Consider the following 17,701-nt stretch of genomic DNA (forward strand, 5'->3'; position numbering starts at 1 on the left):
ATGAAGCACTGAGGGTCTGTTTTCAGGGAGGGTTGTCTGAGCCCCTTCAAGATGAGTTAGCCACCCGAGAACCAGCTTCGGATCTTGAGTCCCTCATTGCATTGGCCATCTGCCTGGACAATCGTCTTAGAGAGCGGAGAGTGGCTCGCCGCCAGGTCTCTCACTCCCAAGTTCCTCTGAGCAACTCTGTTTCTCCAGTTGGCGTTCCTCCGTTCAGAGCTTCCCCGCCCCCTGAACAACTCCAGGATTCCCCAGAGGATATGCAGTTAGGCCGTTCCAGGCTTTCTCCCAACGAAAGGGAACGTCGCATGAGGGAGCGTTGATGCCTCTACTGCGGGGTTGCCGGCCACTTTCGCTCCACCTGCCCCGAGCTTTCGGGAAACGCCTGTCCCCGCCCGGCTACAGGAGGGCTGTGATGGGGAAAATTAGAGCTCCTCCTACTAACGCTGTCCTAGCTATTCCAGCCACTCTGTCCTGGGAGGGCCACCAGCATCAGGTCCAGGCTATGATCGATTCTGGCTCCGCAGGTGATTTCCTGGATCTAACTTTGGCTAAGGAACTTAAAATCCCTACCCAACTACTTCCTCAACCCCAGGCAGTTACTGCCTTGGATGGCAGACCTCTGGAACCAGGCAAAGTTACAGAGGCCACTCAGTCCTTGCGACTTACCATCTTTCAACACCAGCAGGAGGAGACCTTCTATCTCATTGACTCTCCCGAGTATCCTATTATCCTGGGTCACCCTTGGCTGTGCAGACATAATCCCCAGATCGACTGGCCTACTGGAACCATTCTAAGCTGGGGTTCCACTTGTCAACTCACCTGCATGCTTCAGAGTCCCTCAGCCCCTAGTACCGAGTTTCAAGAGTCTGTCGACCTCTCCCGTGTCCCCAGTGTTTACCATCGGTTCAAAGCAGTGTTCAGCAAGTCCCGGGCTACTTCCTTACCACCTCACCGCACTTACGACTGTGCTATTGATCTACTCCCCGGTTCCTGCCCTCCCAGGGGTCGGGTCTTCTCCTTATCCTCCCCTGAACACTCAGCTATGGATACCTACATTAAGGAGTCCTTGGCAGCCGGCATCATCCGTGCCTCTACTTCCCCAGCTGGGGCGGGCTTCTTTTTTGTAGAAAAGAAAGACGGGGGTCTTAGGCCTTGTATTGATTACCGAGGTCTCAACAAGATCACGGTTTGGAATCGATATCCCCTTCCCCTCATGGCCACTGCTTTTGAGTTGCTTCAAGGGGCTTCCATTTTTACTAAACTGGATCTCCGCAATGCTTACTATCTTGTGCGAATCCGGCAGGGAGACGAATGGAAGACGGCCTTCAACACCCCCACGGGTCACTATGAATATCTGGTGATGCCGTTCGGGCTCACAAATGCCCCCGCAGTATTCCAGGCCCTGATTAATGATGTTCTCCGGGACATGCTTAATCTGTTTGTCTTCGTATACTTGGACGATATCCTCATCTTCTCAAGGTCACTGAAGGAGCATGAGGGGCATGTTAGCAGGGTTCTCCAGAGACTCCTTGACAACCATCTCTACGTAAAACCTGAGAAGTGTGAATTTCATGTTTCCCAGACTCAGTTTCTCGGGTTTATCGTCACTCCTGACCACCTGGAGATGGACCCCAAGAAAGTCAAAGCAGTCCACAACTGGCCCACCCCTGCCACAGTCAAGGAGGTTCAACGTTTCATTGGCTTTTCTAACTTTTATAGAAAGTTCATTAAGAATTTCAGCTCTGTGGTAGCCCCCTTGACGGCGCTTACCAAGGGAGGAGGGACCAAGATTCACTGGGGTCCGGAGGCAGCAGGGGCCTTTGAGGATCTCAAGCGCCGCTTCACTTCCGCTCCGATCCTGGTTATTCCTGACCCAGAAAGACCTTTCGTGGTGGAGGTGGACGCCTCTGAGGTGGGGGTGGGAGCCGTCCTATCACAGAGGGGTGAGGATGGAAAATTACACCCTTGTGCCTTCATGTCTCACCGCCTGTCTGACGCTGAGCGCAACTACCACGTGGGGGATCGAGAGTTGCTTGCAGTAAAACTAGCCTTGGAAGAGTGGCGCCACTGGCTTGAGGGGGCTCAGCATCCTTTCCAGGTTCTCACAGACCACAAGAACCTGGAATATCTCCAGCAGGCAAAGCGGTTGAACCCTCGGCAGGCGCGATGGTCCCTGTTTTTTAATCGATTCCAGTTTCTCCTGTCTTACAGACCTGGCACCAAGAATGTCAAGCCAGATGCCCTATCTCGAGCCTACTCTCCCGAAATACAAGAGAAGCCCTTGGTATCGATTATTCCGAGTTCTAGGATCGTCGGTACGAGAGGCCCTTGTCCTTGAGCCCGACCCAGGCGGTGGTCCCGCCGGACGCCTGTACGTTCCTCTCTCTGTTCGAGCCCGGGTCTTGCAGTGGGGTCATGAGTCGCCCTTGACATGCCATCCAGGTAGTGCTCGCACACTGGATTTCCTCCAGCGGCGGTTTTGGTGGCCATCTATCAAGAAGGATGTTCAGGTCTATGTTGAAGCCTGTCCTGTGTGCAACCAGGGAAAGTCTACACGTCAGCGACCCCAGGGACTGCTCCATCCCTTACCTGTTCCTCGCAGGCCGTGGTCACACCTTTCTCTGGACTTTGTTACAGGACTCCCTCCATCCCAGGGCAACACAGTCATCCTAGTGGTTGTAGACCGGTTCTCTAAGGCCGCTCGGTTTATTCCCCTCCCCAAGCTGCCTTCAGCCAAGGAGACTGCTGAGCTCCTCATGAACCATGTCTTCCGGATATTTGGGATTCCCCTGGACATCGTCTCCGATCGAGGTCCCCAATTCTCGTCCCGGTTCTGGGGGGCCTTCTGCAGGCTTATTGGGGCCACTGCCAGCCTATCGTCTGGGTTCCATCCAGAGTCTAATGGCCAGACGGAAAGGATTAATCAGGATCTGGAAACCACCTTGCGCTGTATGGCGGCCAGTAATCCCACGTCTTGGGCCACCTATATCGTTTGGGCTGAATATGCCCACAACACCCTCCAGTCCTCGGCCTCCGGATTGTCCCCTTTCGAATGCCAGTTTGGATACACCCCTCCATTATTTCCTGAGGAAGAGGTGCAAGTTGGCGTTCCTTCGGCCCAGCGCTTTGTCCTACGCTGTAGGCGGACATGGAAGAAGGCCAGACGTACCCTCCTTCGGACCTCCCAGAGATACCAAAGCCAGGCTAATCGCCGCCGCCGGATGGCCCCTAATTTCCGAGCTGGTCAAAGAGTTTGGTTGGCCACCAAGAACCTGCCCCTCCGGGTTGAATCCAAGAAGCTTTCCCAGAAATACATTGGCCCTTTTCGCATAGCAAGGAAAGTTAACCCTGTTTCTTATCGTTTGTTTCTCCCTCGCTCCCTTAGAATTAACCCCACATTTCATGTTTCATTACTTAAACCTGTCTTGTCTTCTCCTTTTGCCCCCCCACGCAGACCCCCTCCACCTCCCAGGATCATTGACGGTCAGCCAGCCTACACAGTGCGCCGGATACTGGACTCCCGGAGGGTCCAGAACTCTCTGCAGTATCTGGTGGACTGGGAGGGCTACGGGCCAGAGGAGCGCTCCTGGGTTCCAGCCAAGGACATCCTGGACCCAAGTTTGATTCCTTTGTTATGTGCACATTGTCTTGGTTCATTATTTCTACAGGCATTTAAATATGTGGTAATAACAGATTGTGTCCACCGAGAGAAACTGCAATTTAGGCCAAAATATCATCCTCTTAGTTTAAAAAGGGCAAATGAAAGGCACCTTTTCTTAGTTTTCTTCAATTTTTTTTTTTAGATTCAAGTTGAAAGCAATTAAAGGAAAAATCCTAGAGAGAACCTTTTCCTAATGTGCGTGATGGTGAACATGCATTGCATTAATGAATCAATTCAAACTGTATAAAGAAAGGACCTTTATCTGATATCCAGCCAATTTTACTTTTTACAGTAGCCTCTTTCATGAATATTTTACGATCCTGTGAAGGCTTTAGGGATGGAAGTATGATTCATTCTAACTAATCGTGCTTGAGAAGAATGGATTTGATACAAAAGGAAAGAAAAGGAAATTCTGGTTCGGGGTTCATTTCCCTGGACAAGTGTGACTCAAGTTAAACAGAAACTTTGAGAAAACCTCTTATGTTGCATATTTCAGTACAGCTTATGAAAATTAATGTGTTGCCAAAATCAGCTAAAAGCTGCTATCTGAGCCTGTGTCATAAGTGATAAGCTAGCACATTCTTTCAGTTGAAAATCATTGACAGAGATGTTAAAAGGAATCATGTTACAGGCAGTTCAGATTTTATCCATTTAGAGGGTAATTTGTATTGAAATGTTTTAAAAGTAAAACTGGATGACTTTAAAGAGGGTTTTAAAATAATAATACAGACCTAAAACGATAGAAGTGACATTTTTGACAAATTTATTATATGTAAGTTTTTTTTGCCTCATCTTAGTCTCCACCATGATACAGGGCCGATGGCTCCAGCTACTTATTTATTATTATACTTATTTATTGAACTGTTGTAAATCAATATCACATTTGCACTAATGCTATTCGGAACAAAAACAGCACTCGTGTGATATTGCTTAACTATATCATATGATATAACTATATCACCAATCAACTGTATGAAATGTAAGATGAACTACTTAGGTCTGGGGCGGGCAGGTGTGTTTATAATTTTATTTTTCCGTAGCTAATTGTTTTTTTGTTTTTTTTTACAATTGCTAAGACACATTTCTTGAAACCTTCACCCATTTTCTCACAACATTAAACCCAAAAGCTAAATTTTCAAACTACATTCACAAAACCCCTGACTCTTCTAGTAAAATCAAACAATCGGCTCAAACCATTCACCTGTACTCAAAATTAAACATGCTTTCAGATCATACACACTCCCAGTCAATATATAGCCACTACAGATCATTCATAATTAAAAAAAAAAAAAAAAAAAAATGCAGAACACACACAGAACACAGAGCATTTAGTTACAGAAAACAGTAAACAAAATTTGCAATTACATAAAATAGTAATCACAACTATGAATAACTTGTATACTGTTTGACTGTGGCAATTATAGTATTTTATTGAATATTGTATAGCATTGAATGTCTGTATATTTAGTACTTGCATACTGTAAAAAAAATACAGTAGTTCAACTGCAAAAGCTCAAAGGGTCAAAGAAAGCTCAAAAAGGAAAAGCATGTCAAAGATTTACATGTCTAAGGACTTCATTATCATTACAAGCACCCAGTCCAGCCTGGTTTTATCCTGTATCTTGGTCTTCACAAGATAAAAAAAAAAAAAAAAATCCAAAAAGGTTTTGACCTGTCAAATAGAATACTTAGTATTAAGTATTCTTTGTTCGATGCTAAACAGTCAGTCAAAAAATCTTCAAAGAATAAAAGCAGACATGAAGACTGATTCTATTAACACAAACTCTTTATTCATGCAGTACAGAGAATCCAGATTCCAGTAATGGAGACATACAAGGAATCAGGAGCTACTGGAACTGCCCTGACCTAAACTAAAGTAAAAGTGTTTCTTGTAGTCATTGTTTTTGCATTGTACATATGTATGTTTTAAATTGTTAAAAGTAATGAACTGGTGTTTTGAAACAAATTCACAAACAAATATTTATTTGAATTTAAATACAAAACCACATACATATGAGTAAACCACACAAAAATATATTAATTTGCCACCTAGAGGTAAATGTAATAAACAGGATGGGTTCCAACTTAAAAAAAAAGATTTTTAAAATCAAATGACGACAAAAGTCTGTTCATGAATAAGTTAATAAATGCACATTCAAAAAGTTTTAACATAAAACATGTACATAGTTTAGCTACCAACATTTTAGTGCAATTTGGCTGGCACAACAACAGTTAATTATTCACTACTGCTTCTTTTGTGGATAGTACAGGCTATGTGTAGTCATGTTATTTAATAACAATTTTTAGCATTATGGATCAGAGCAAACCTCTGAAACTAGAAAATGTATTAAAGTGGTTATACATTCTCATATCTATACCTAAATAACAGGTCATTAAAAATCAAGTATACCTGAATAAAAAACAAACCTCAAATGCGCATTAATGCAATCGGGTAGTAAAACCTTTTTTTAAAAGCCAATGCTAGAGGTAAGTGACTTCCAAGTGACTGTTTCTAAACCAGCTGACAAACTTGCAACTTTTCTTGTTAAGTTTCACCCTGAGACTAGTGTCAGCTTCTAGCATGATAACTCGATTTAAAGTGATTGACTGCAGCCAATAATCTTTACATAACATAGACTCCATACCACTTATAACCTCTCTCTCTTTTTCATAGTTGCTATGCTTCTGCGAGACCCTGACCTCTAAAGGCAAAAACTCTGAATCTGACTGAGGCTTACACTGATTATAGGGTACACGGTAAGAGATCCTTAGATTGATCAAGTAGAGACCCTTTGTGAAGACGTGGAGGACTGTTTGGTTTTCCAGCTTGAAATTTTGGTAGTCATTGCCATCATTGATGATATTCCACTTGATGGGCTGTTCATCTGAACAATCACCAAAGTGCTTTCCAGCTGATTTAAGAGAGAAAACAAGGCAGGACTTTACAAAACACCAATCTCTGTAAAATTGACCCTGTCATAAAACATTTTTCCAACAGTATTTCTGAAGACATACAGACTTAATAACGCTTATACTAATTACACAGTATTTGTATAAATTGTTTCTTAAGCTTAATAAGTGGACCATGTTGAAGAAGCCAATATACAGGATTGCATATGCATAAGCTATATCAAGTGGCATTACTCAATGGTATAATCAAATAATTTACCACTATTAAACGTACTTTCAAGATGTACTGAGTGTCTTACAGGTGGTCCTTCAGTTTTCAAAGCCTCTGAATGGGCACCTGAAAATGCACCCTGAGGAAAAACAGAAGAGCAGCTATTTGAGTTACATGCAGAGACAGTTTTCAACGTCTCCCCTTTTAATTACATCTGAATGATAGTGGCTGTTAACAACAAAATAATGATTTAAACGTTTATAATCATACGTGTAATTTGGTCTTGTATATTACCTTAGTAGTTTGTTGGTTAAACTGTAGCCAGAGCAAAGTCGCCAGGAACGTTGCGAGCAGCACCGCAGTGGCCAAGCGCAGTCGTGTCTCCTGACGCTTCATGGTTTGACAATGCCGCATCAAAACCTGCATCATCTGTCCCTGCTCCTCAGCTAACTCAAACATCTCGACTCGAGCCATGTGCAAGGATAATGCAACCACGTTAGTTTGTCAGGCTGTCAGTGGCCCTCTTATATAGTCACGCTCTTCAGTGCAGATCACGTACGTTCAGCACAGACCGCCCTTGTCTTCAATACGCCAGGAAACAGTTACTCATATAGCGTCTGCATGCGTAGACGTGTTGGACATCTGGATGCAGCTCAAGTAAGTCAGCGCAATGAGCCAGACTCCCAGGAAAGTTGTTTTCCGAAAAGGGTTCTTCTTCACAGTTAGAGAGGATGATTCTCTGTTGTTTTGTCATTTCTATGAACATTGTCCCTGATAGGCTATTCTTATGAAACAGAGGTCCCTAAAGTCGTGGTCAATAGTTGTTTTATGGGAGAAAAACTATGCGAAGATTCATTACAAATTCTCATTCAAAAAGGTGAGATAATGTGCTTGTAATCAGGTAAGTTGATCAAACAGGTGTAGGATCAATATGCAAAGTTTATTTAAAAATGATAAATCCAGACAAACTTCCAAATGATTAGTCAATTAGTAGTTTTTAAGCAGAGGTCAGATAAAAAAACATATATTACACACTTTCAACAGACATTAAATGCAAACACACACAGAACAAATGTCCATATAAAATGACTTTTTTTAATTCTTTGGAATGTAAGGCATTTTATTTGCCCAAACTAGTCACACTTTATTTTATGTTAAAATTCTGTGTAAAGGCAATTCAGAGATTTGTTTCTAAACACATTATTAATGTTAGAAATGCATTGCTGAAAACACAGAGACTGTGATCTATAGTAGGCTACTGAATTGTGGGGTTAGACTGTTAAAATCCAGAAGGATTTGAATTACATCACTTGAATAGCTATTATTAGTGATATTTATTTTATAACTAATATTTATGATGATTATTAGTGATACAACATTTGAGTTATGTGCATGTGTTTGTATTGGGTGTGCATGTGGGGAGGGGGGCTGGAACAAGTTGGCTACTCTTAATACATTTGTAAGGTGTAAATTCTGTTTTGGGCCTTGTATGGGATCAAAATCCCGCTTTAAGTATTGCAGCCACGGATCAAAAAATAATAAGCGTGAATCAAAAATGTAAAAACACATGTAAAAATATATTGCCCAAACTGAAAAAAATAATGCAAAATTTCAGAATAGCAAACAACGTGGTCACGGATCAAAATATAATAAGCGTGAATCAAGAAATAACAAGCATGAATAAAAACTTTAAACGCATTAAAAGTTATTTTGCACAAAACTTAAACTTATTATGGTCATGATTTCTTAAAACGTATGTTTTCCTTGGTTTTATTACTCTTTACTTTGTGCTCTCTTGCATTTTCTGCTCATATTTTACTCTTTTGTACGCTTGTGCTGTTTTTCTCTTCGCTCTTCTTTCTATGTTCTGCGCTTGCTTTCCCAAAAATGTTGCAGTTCCAATTTCATGTAAATTAGGGCGGGCTTAAGTGTCACCATTGGTCCACTAGTTCTAGATTGACAGCTACTCCTCTAGCCAATCAATCGAAGAGGGGAGTTGAAGTCACACCAATGCGACTCGTGGCTACTGATGATATACAGGGGAAGACGACAGTTTAATTTAACTTTACAAAGACTTTCAAGCTGTAAAGCTACAGTGATTCATCAAAAGAATAGCCGATTTGAACGAGAAGTTTAAACGAATAACTCGCCCGTAAAAACAGTAACTTGCCACCACCTACTGGCCGTTTTACTTTCATATTTAATCAATAACAAGGATGGCCAATGTCGGTCCTGGATGCAGAGTTTAGCTCCTCCAACCCTAATCAAATACACCTGAACCAGCTAATCATCGCCTTTAGGATAATTAATACTACAGACAGGTGAGATTTTTATCGGAGTTGATACATAGAGGCAGGAAGAAGTACTTTAGAAACCAGCCTTTATTAATTTTTAAGAGATTGGGTTTGGGGCTGGGTCCCTGGGACTGTTTCTGGGGGATGAGTCTGAGGGAAGAACAGGAGACAATGGTAAGGAGAACGCAGAAGACAAAAGGTAGGCAAAATAAAAAGTGAATCCCCAGAAACAGTCCCACGGACTCAGCCCCAAACCCCATCTCTGCAATAATAATTAATAAAGGCTGGTTCTTCCTGCCTCTATGTATTAATGCTCATGGGTAGCCTAAATGGGTTCCATTCAGACCTTAACATTAAGTATTTTACTGTTATGTCAACAAGATTAAACAATACATTTTCACCTGGCTATACCCAATGTTTAGATCTGTTGTGGTATTTATGCAAATTAGCACATACGTAATTAGATTATGCACCGTTTGTCCATGTTAACAAACAATTAAAAAAAACTTGTAATACATTTTTTGTTTGTCTTGATGTAAGTAATCAACACAGTAATTTTCATTGTGATATCTAAAGGTTAATTTTTTTACCCTATAGAAAAAGAATGAATACAGAATAGGCGTATGAATAGGCTATATTTGGGTCTTTTCTCGAAACTTTCCCCTAATGGGATTTTCTGGGCTTTTTTTTTTTCCTTACTCAGGACATATTGAGGATACAAAATCAGTTGAGTTTGCTTCTGTTGCAATTTGTTCAACCTTTTTTCATAAAATGACTAGCCTGGCTAACGTCAGACCTCTTTCTCATTGAGACGTGGTCAACTGAACACGGGGCTAGTTGTCAAATACATGGTTTAAAACTTTCCACACATGCCAGCATGATGAAACGTAGTGTATTTACTAGTTGCCATATCAACACTATATAGAGAAAAATTTGTAAAATCTTTGGAAGATATAACAGAACAATTATTTAACCATAGAAAAAGTAAATTTCTTAAGTTTAATTTTCAACACTGTTTTTTTGTGTTTATTTAAAATTATAGACAAATCTGATATTATTTTAATCTTATATCTGTTATTTAACAGTTGAGAGTTCTTTAAGGCTGATTTAACCAGCAGAAGACACTCGTCGGGTTTAAATACCAGTTGCGCAGTTGGGGCATGTTGTAACACTGCTTTACAGTGTACCCCTATTAGAACTGCTATTCTATACTTTTATTAATTCTATTGAGAAACCATGAGAAAAGGGTGAATAAAGACTGAGAGTCAATGTTCAGAAATTATTATGTTTTGAACTATGCTGTATAGCTGTGTTTTGTGATGTGTTTGTTGGCAAACTCAAAAATGACTTTATTTTTAATTATTAAAAAATGCCATTATTTTGTATGAAACATTTTATAATTGTATTTTATTGCCAAAATATTTTAGTTTGTCTTGTTTTTTTAATTAGATCAGATAACATTTTAAGCTGTCATATGGTCATGTTACAATGTGCCCCTCACATGTGCCCCACCTATGGGGCATGTTGTCACATTTCACTTTCATTATTTCGGGGTAAATTAAGAAAAAAGTATGCACTACATAAATGAAACAAAACCACATAATTGTACTAGACATGTGAATAAAAAAAATAAAAATACTCTGAACCCCAAGTGAATTTACACAAACCGAGAAAGTCAAACAAAAATGTTAGGTTGTGCCCCTCTCTCCCATATTCCTTTTTCGAATTGCCTGAAAAACCACCTCATGCGAGTGTGGCGAGATGGGCCAAGAGAGAAATAATAGCCAAGATAAGCAGCAAGGAAATTCAGATTAATAAAACTCTAATAATATTTTCAACGTAACCAACTACGCCATCTTGGGGCTTTCCCCCAAGGAAATGTAATACTCAGACCAGACAGGTTCGTTCTTCCCAAAGAGGACTGAGACTGTTCTGACAATTAAAAGTAATTTATGATTATATAAAATCTTTCCACATTGAAAAGAACAGCACATTCACTAGTGCTTTCCCAACCTTCCAGACATTTACCTCTGTATTGACCCACGTCAATACAAAAAGAAGGTATTTTAAATAAAACAAAGAAAAACAAAAATAAAATAGATAAATACTGGGGGTTAATCAAAGACACTAACAGGAAAAAGAATCCCTGACCCACCTCGTAAGTAATCACTCACAACACCCACACACTAGTGTCCCACACTACAAAGGCAATGAAACAAATCCACACTCAAGTGTGTTTAACACTACACCCCAAAAGTAAGTGGGCCAAACACCCTTTTACAGATATCCCAGAGAGAACCCACAGCACTTAAATTACAGGTTCCATAAAAAGTTCCATAAAAAGTCCACAAATTTATAAGGGAGACAAAATAGCAATGCATTTATAATGAAGACAAAACAGCAGCGTATAGTCTGGGTCCATGTCCGTGTATCCTGCTGATTACAGATGCGCTTACAGGGCTCCGAGCTGGAAGCACGCCGTTATGCACGCCCCCCAACCTGCACACACACACACACACACACACACACACACACACACACACACACACACACACACACACACACACACACACACACACACACACACACACACACACACCATACTATGGCAAGCCGTTTTAACTTTTATTAATTTCCAGGATATGAATTGTTGATATCAAGAATTACATTTTTGATATCAACAGTTGAATTCTCGATATCAACAGTTGAATTCTCGATATCAACAATTGAATTCTCGATATCAACATTGTTGATATCAAAAATTGAAAGCAACAATTTAATTGTTGATATCTGTAATTATATTTTCACTAGTGAAATGTCACCATAGGCTGCCATTCAAAATCAATTGTTGATATCAAGAATTGATTTCTTACTAGTAAAAATATAATTTGATATCAATAATTACATTGTTACTAGTAAAAATGCAAATTACTGATATCAATAATTAGTATCCTGGAAATGAATAAAAGTTAAAACGGCTTGCCATACACGCAGCAATGAGGTTTAAGCACTTTTCAAAGCATAAAAGAATCCACCAGAAAGAGATCATACTTACTGCGGCAGAACAACGTAGCCATATAAACGACTGCATGCTGCAACATGCTCTCACTGCACTGTAGCGACTGCAGAACAGGCTATAGGTTGCACACCAACATTACACAAAAAAATAAATCACATGCCACATGACACTCATCCACATACCTGAGATAGGACAGATAAGTGACCTACACGACTCCATCAGGAAAAGGCAAAAAAAAAAAAAAAGGAAAGCAAGGGAGTAACCAGAAATGGTTAAACACAAGCTCAGCTGTATTTTCTTTCTTTTCTTTTTTTCCTCCGTTTCATGGCTGTTCACTCCTTCGGAGTATACGCCACCTACTGTATACCTTGCACACATGAGTAATGGATCTGAATTGCAGGAGAGAAAAAAAAAGTTTTACATCCCAGAGGATCAGAGACCAAGCTTCAGCTGACGCTGCGTGTTCAGCTCCTCCAGCTTCCACACTGATCTCCTCAACCTCCAGGATGATCAGAGCTACTGGCTCCTTCTCCTCAGGCTCTAGATCCGGTGATCTAGTCCTGTAAGCTCTAAAAATGTTATCACGTCCTTAAACCTCTATCACTCAAACCCTTTCCCAATAGGTCCATTATACTCACTGGCCTGTTCTTTATATTTCTAAAAAGATCGCTACGCTGTTCTTCGTATTTACAACACTTAAAAAACACATGTTCTACTGTTTCAACAACACCACATTCATCACACATACCATTTCCATGTTTTCCCATTAATGCCAATGTTGAGTTTAACCCTGTATGACCCATTCTTAGTCTAGAAATCATTACTTCTTCCTTTCTATGTTTTCCTTTTTTTTTGCTAATTTATCCGCTATTTCGTTTCCTACTATCCCAATATGTGCCGGCACCCAACAAAAGTATACAATTATACCCTCTATGTTCAGCCTATATAATAATGTATACATTTCTACTAGCAGGTCTTCTCTGTCAGTTTTTGTTGACAATATAGGCTACTTTTAAGTGCTGATGCAGAATCTGAGCAAATTACAGTCGGCATCCTATTTGGCTTAGTCTCCTCTAACCACTGCAATCCTACTATTACAGCAACTAGTTCTGTTGAATATACAGACATTTTGTCTCTCAACCTTAAACTTATTTTCGTCTCAAATTTTGGAATATATACTCCTACTCCCACTTTTTGTTCGACTGGATCTTTAGATCCATCTGTATAAATCTGTATACAAGAATACAAATTTTCTCTCATAAAACCATTAATTTCATAACTATTAGTATATCCTTCTTCTGCTTTCTCCCGATCCTCCAGCAGTCTCATTTCAACATTAGGTTCAGGAATATTCCACACCGATACCCCTTTTAATTAGCCTGGCTAACGTCGGTCTGGGAACCACATGTTCATTTTCTCGTATTTGAGGTGTGGTTTACGAATGCCCAGAGCCGTTTATTGGGCGCTACGAATGTCTATCAAATGCGCCTGTACGTAGCTCATAGCCAATCGTTTCAATTATACCAGATGTCGTATGTAGAGCGACAGAAATTCGACGAGGAAGAAGACGATGGGTCAGAGATTTATATGTACGCGATGGCGTTTAGCGACTATTGCCGCTTGTTATTCCCATTGTTTATACTTCCATCCAAAACTATTCCCATTATTCTTTTTATATTCCCAACAGTCATTTAAAATTGCTTGTGTGCGATGACTCTTATTACAACCCTGCAAATTAACCCAGTACATAATTGTAAGCTTTTCCCTTCTTAAGTCTAGTGGCATCTCCCCTATTTCAGCCCTAATGGCATCTAGAGGGGTTGATCTTATTGCTCCACAGCAAATTCTAAGTGCCCTAGCCTGTACGTTGTCCAACTTCTTTAGCTCTGATTTTGCTGCAGCACCATACACTGCACACCCATAATCTAAACTTGACCGTATTAAGGCTTGATATACATGTAATATTGCGCTTTTCCTCGCTCCCCACTCATATTTGGCTATTGAAGTCATGCAATTTATTACTCCTTTGCACTTATTCTCAATTTTCTTAATATGTCTATTCCTTGTTAACTTTCCATCAAATATTAACCCAAGGTATTTAAATTCTGTCACTCTTTCTAATAATTGATCATATAATTTCAAAGTCATTTGTTCCATTTTCCTTTTCTTTGTAAAAACCATATATTGGGTCTTTAATACTGAAATCTTAAGTCCCCAATCCACTGACCACCTTTGAACTTCATTTATTAGGGGCCAAGCCACCTACTGGTCCGGAGATATGAAAAATGGCTATTTTTGCTTATAACTTCTGAATGGTTTGTCCAAAAATCATAAAATTGGTCTCGTTAGATTCAGGTCAACATGCCGAGTCGACTGATATAAAATTTTACCATATCGGCCATTTTGACTGTCGGCCATTTTGAATTTTGTGCTAAAATGCTGTATTTTAAGAACGCATGAACGGATTGTTACGAAACTTGGTATGGGTCATCAGCACGATGTTCTGAAGGAGCGTGAGAAGTTTCGAAACAGCGCCACCTAGTGGTGAATTTTTTTTTCCAAATGCTTATAACTTTGGGTGTGGTTGACTTATTTTCACCAAACTCATCTCATTAGACTCCTGAATCCTTGCCGAGTCCAACGATACCAAACATGCTAGGTGTCGCCTCACGGTTTGTGTAGCGTTGTGATTTAGCGCTTAAAAAACATTTGGCTATATCTTCGAAACCGTTTGTCCGATCGAGACGAAACCACCGTCAGAAGTTTGGAAACATAGGTCGATAGCGAAAATATTGATGTTTAGGGGTAGTAAATTCCAATCAAAGTCATGTGTCAGTCATTTTTTACGTGTTTTTTCATATAAATGTCTATAACTCTGAAGCGAATTGAGATATTTTCACCAAAATCGACACACATATGTATGGGCTCACTCTGAGGACACATAAAAAAAATTGTGGGACTGAGCCTCTTGGTGGCGCTATAATAGAACAAAACATGAAATTCCCATTGACTTCAATACAGTTTTGTGAAATAAAGTGCTATACTAAACAAATGCATTAGTGTAATATTACAAAACTCAGAATGTGCCATCAGCATCATCCCCTAAAGGTATTCAAAATATTTCGAAACAGCGCCACCTAGTGGTCAAAACTTATAACAACATTTACAAAAAGGCTAATAACTTTTGAATAAATCTGGCTACTGAAATGCCACTGGTCTTAATAGATTCCTTGGGTCAAGCCGAGAACATAGATACCAAGTTTACCTTATTTGGCCAAACTTCCTGTCCGCCATCTTGATTTTCATTCAAAACCTACTTTTTCGAACTCCTCCTAGACCGTTTGTCCGATTTTCACCAAAATCGAATCGTATCATCTCCAGACTGTGCCGACTCAAAGTTATGGATTTCGTGTGGGTAGACCAAACCGTTTTCGTATAGCGCAGCAGCAAAGTTGAGGCATGATGCTAATAGCACTATTCAGGCTTTATCTCTGCAATGCCTTGACATATTGACACCAAACTTTGTATGTGTCATTGTCACTTCACTCTGACCACATCACATCAGTTTTGTAACTGCGCCACCTATTGGTCAAAAGTGATAATGCATTAAATCATATTTTTATTGACTGTTTCTATGATTTTTCAGCCATTTCGTCTAAAATCCTCTTTAAATGTCTTTAATTGCTGATTGTTGCAGTTGGTCTGACACTTTCAGACATTTTGGCATGTCTTGTCGTCTTATTCTGCTTGGCCCCGGTAATTGCTGCTTGCAGCTATATTTGATTCTTGTATTCCTTTGACTACATTCCCTAAGTTCCTACCTCTTTTCCACACTGCACCATCATCTGCATATAGTGCCTTTCCCATACTTGGTTTAACTCTTTCAAAAATATCATTAATCATTATATTAAATAAAATTGGACTGATTACACTTCCTTGTGGAGTCACATTCAGAATATCATGCAGTGTTGACATGTCTTCCCCTATTCTAACCTGAAATGTACGCTTAAACAAGAAATCGAATATCAAGTTATACATTCTCCCTCCTACTCCGATTTTATCTAGCTTAATTAATAGTCCCTCCCTCCGTAAAGTGTCGTATGCCTTTTCAATATCAAAGAAAACAGCAACAAGAAATTATTTCATTGTTAAAGCTTTTTTAACCTCATTTTCAAATAATAGCAACGCATCCATTGTAGATCTTTTCCTCCTAAACCCACTTTGAGCTGGTGATAAAATTTCATTTTTCTCCAAAAAATAATTGAATCTTCTTACTATCATTTTTTCCATCACCTTACATAATGTAGATGTAAGAGCAATTGGCCTATAGCTACTTGATTTTGTTGCATCTTTACCTGGTTTTGCTACTGGTATCACTATTGCATTTTTCCACTCTTTGGGTAAGTTACCTTCATTCCATATCTGGTTATATACATCCAATATTACTTTAATGGCTACGTCCGGTAAGTTTTTTTAACATACTATAGCTGATCCTGTCTCTTCCTGGTGTTGTATCCTTTGAATTGCTAATAGCAATTTTTAGCTCAAAGAGATCAAAATCATCATCCATATTACTATCAACTTCTTGTTTTTTCATACAAACATTCTCATACATTTTATTTAACTCTTGTCTTCTTTTTAAAAACTTATCACTCAAGTTTTCAATACTATGGACTTTAGCAAATGTTTTGGCCAATATTTCTATATTTTCTTTATCTGTTCTGGCCACTTTTCCATCTTCCTCAATTACAGGAATTTGTTTGAGTATTAATACCATTCATTTTCCTTATCATTCTCCATACCACATGCATTCCAGTCTCTCTCCCAATTGTGTTACAGAACTCCTGCTATGCTTTTCTCTTTGCACTTTTAATTACCCTTCTTGCAGCTGCCCTTTTTTTCTGATAATCTACTGTATCTTGAGTTATTAACCTTTTTAAAACCCGGAATGCCTTATTCCTTTCTTTAATTGCCATTGTGCATTCTTCAGACCACCATGGAACATTTTTCTTTCTTTTCCCATTTCCTCTTATTAATGGTATAGATAGGTTCGCTGCTAAAATGATTCCATTTACTACTTTTTTATATCTCTCCTCAATATTCCCTTCCAGCTTCATATTTTTGAAATTTTCTTCACACAACTCACAAAACTCCTACCACCTTGCCTGTTTAAATCCCCACCTTGCACACTGGCTGACACTTTGCTTTTGTACTGCACTCTGAAACTTACAAACTACTGGCCAGTGATCACTGCCCAAATTATCTTCTTGTACGCTCCAAGTGCACTTACCTGCTAATGCAGCTGATGTTATTGTGAGATCTAAACATGACAAGCCGCCTTTAACTATATTCATTCTTGTTGATTTCCCATCATTCAAACATACTAATGAGTACATATTGACTTTATGATTAATTTAATCTGTTTTGCACATGCATCGCCACAGAGTTAACCATTTCAGACAGTACCGGACAGCAGCCTGTCTCGTTCACTTCACGTGTGTGGCCGTTACGCACAGCTGTGGCCGCTCCAATTTACCTTCAATGAAATCTATGTCAAAATGCGTTTACGCAGAGCAGGGTCATAAACGCGTGTGTGTCTGAAG

The 17,701-nt window shown here is 39.7% G+C and overlaps 1 long non-coding RNA gene across 1 annotated transcript; it reads right to left on the bottom strand.

Moving 5' to 3' along the window:
• Positions 1 to 5,432: 5,432 nt before the first annotated feature.
• On the bottom strand, positions 5,433 to 12,328 carry LOC309499436. Its single transcript, XR_014206249.1, has 5 exons — positions 12,281 to 12,328; positions 12,135 to 12,201; positions 7,080 to 11,578; positions 6,849 to 6,924; positions 5,433 to 6,576 (listed from the first exon to the last, which is right to left on the bottom strand). It is a non-coding gene; the product is annotated as an uncharacterized lncRNA (long non-coding RNA).
• Between the last annotated feature and the right edge of the window lie 5,373 nt (positions 12,329 to 17,701).

Source organism: Leuciscus leuciscus (genome assembly GCF_965113295.1).
Source record: "Leuciscus leuciscus genome assembly, chromosome: 5".
Taxonomy (NCBI): Eukaryota; Metazoa; Chordata; class Actinopteri; order Cypriniformes; family Leuciscidae; genus Leuciscus; species Leuciscus leuciscus.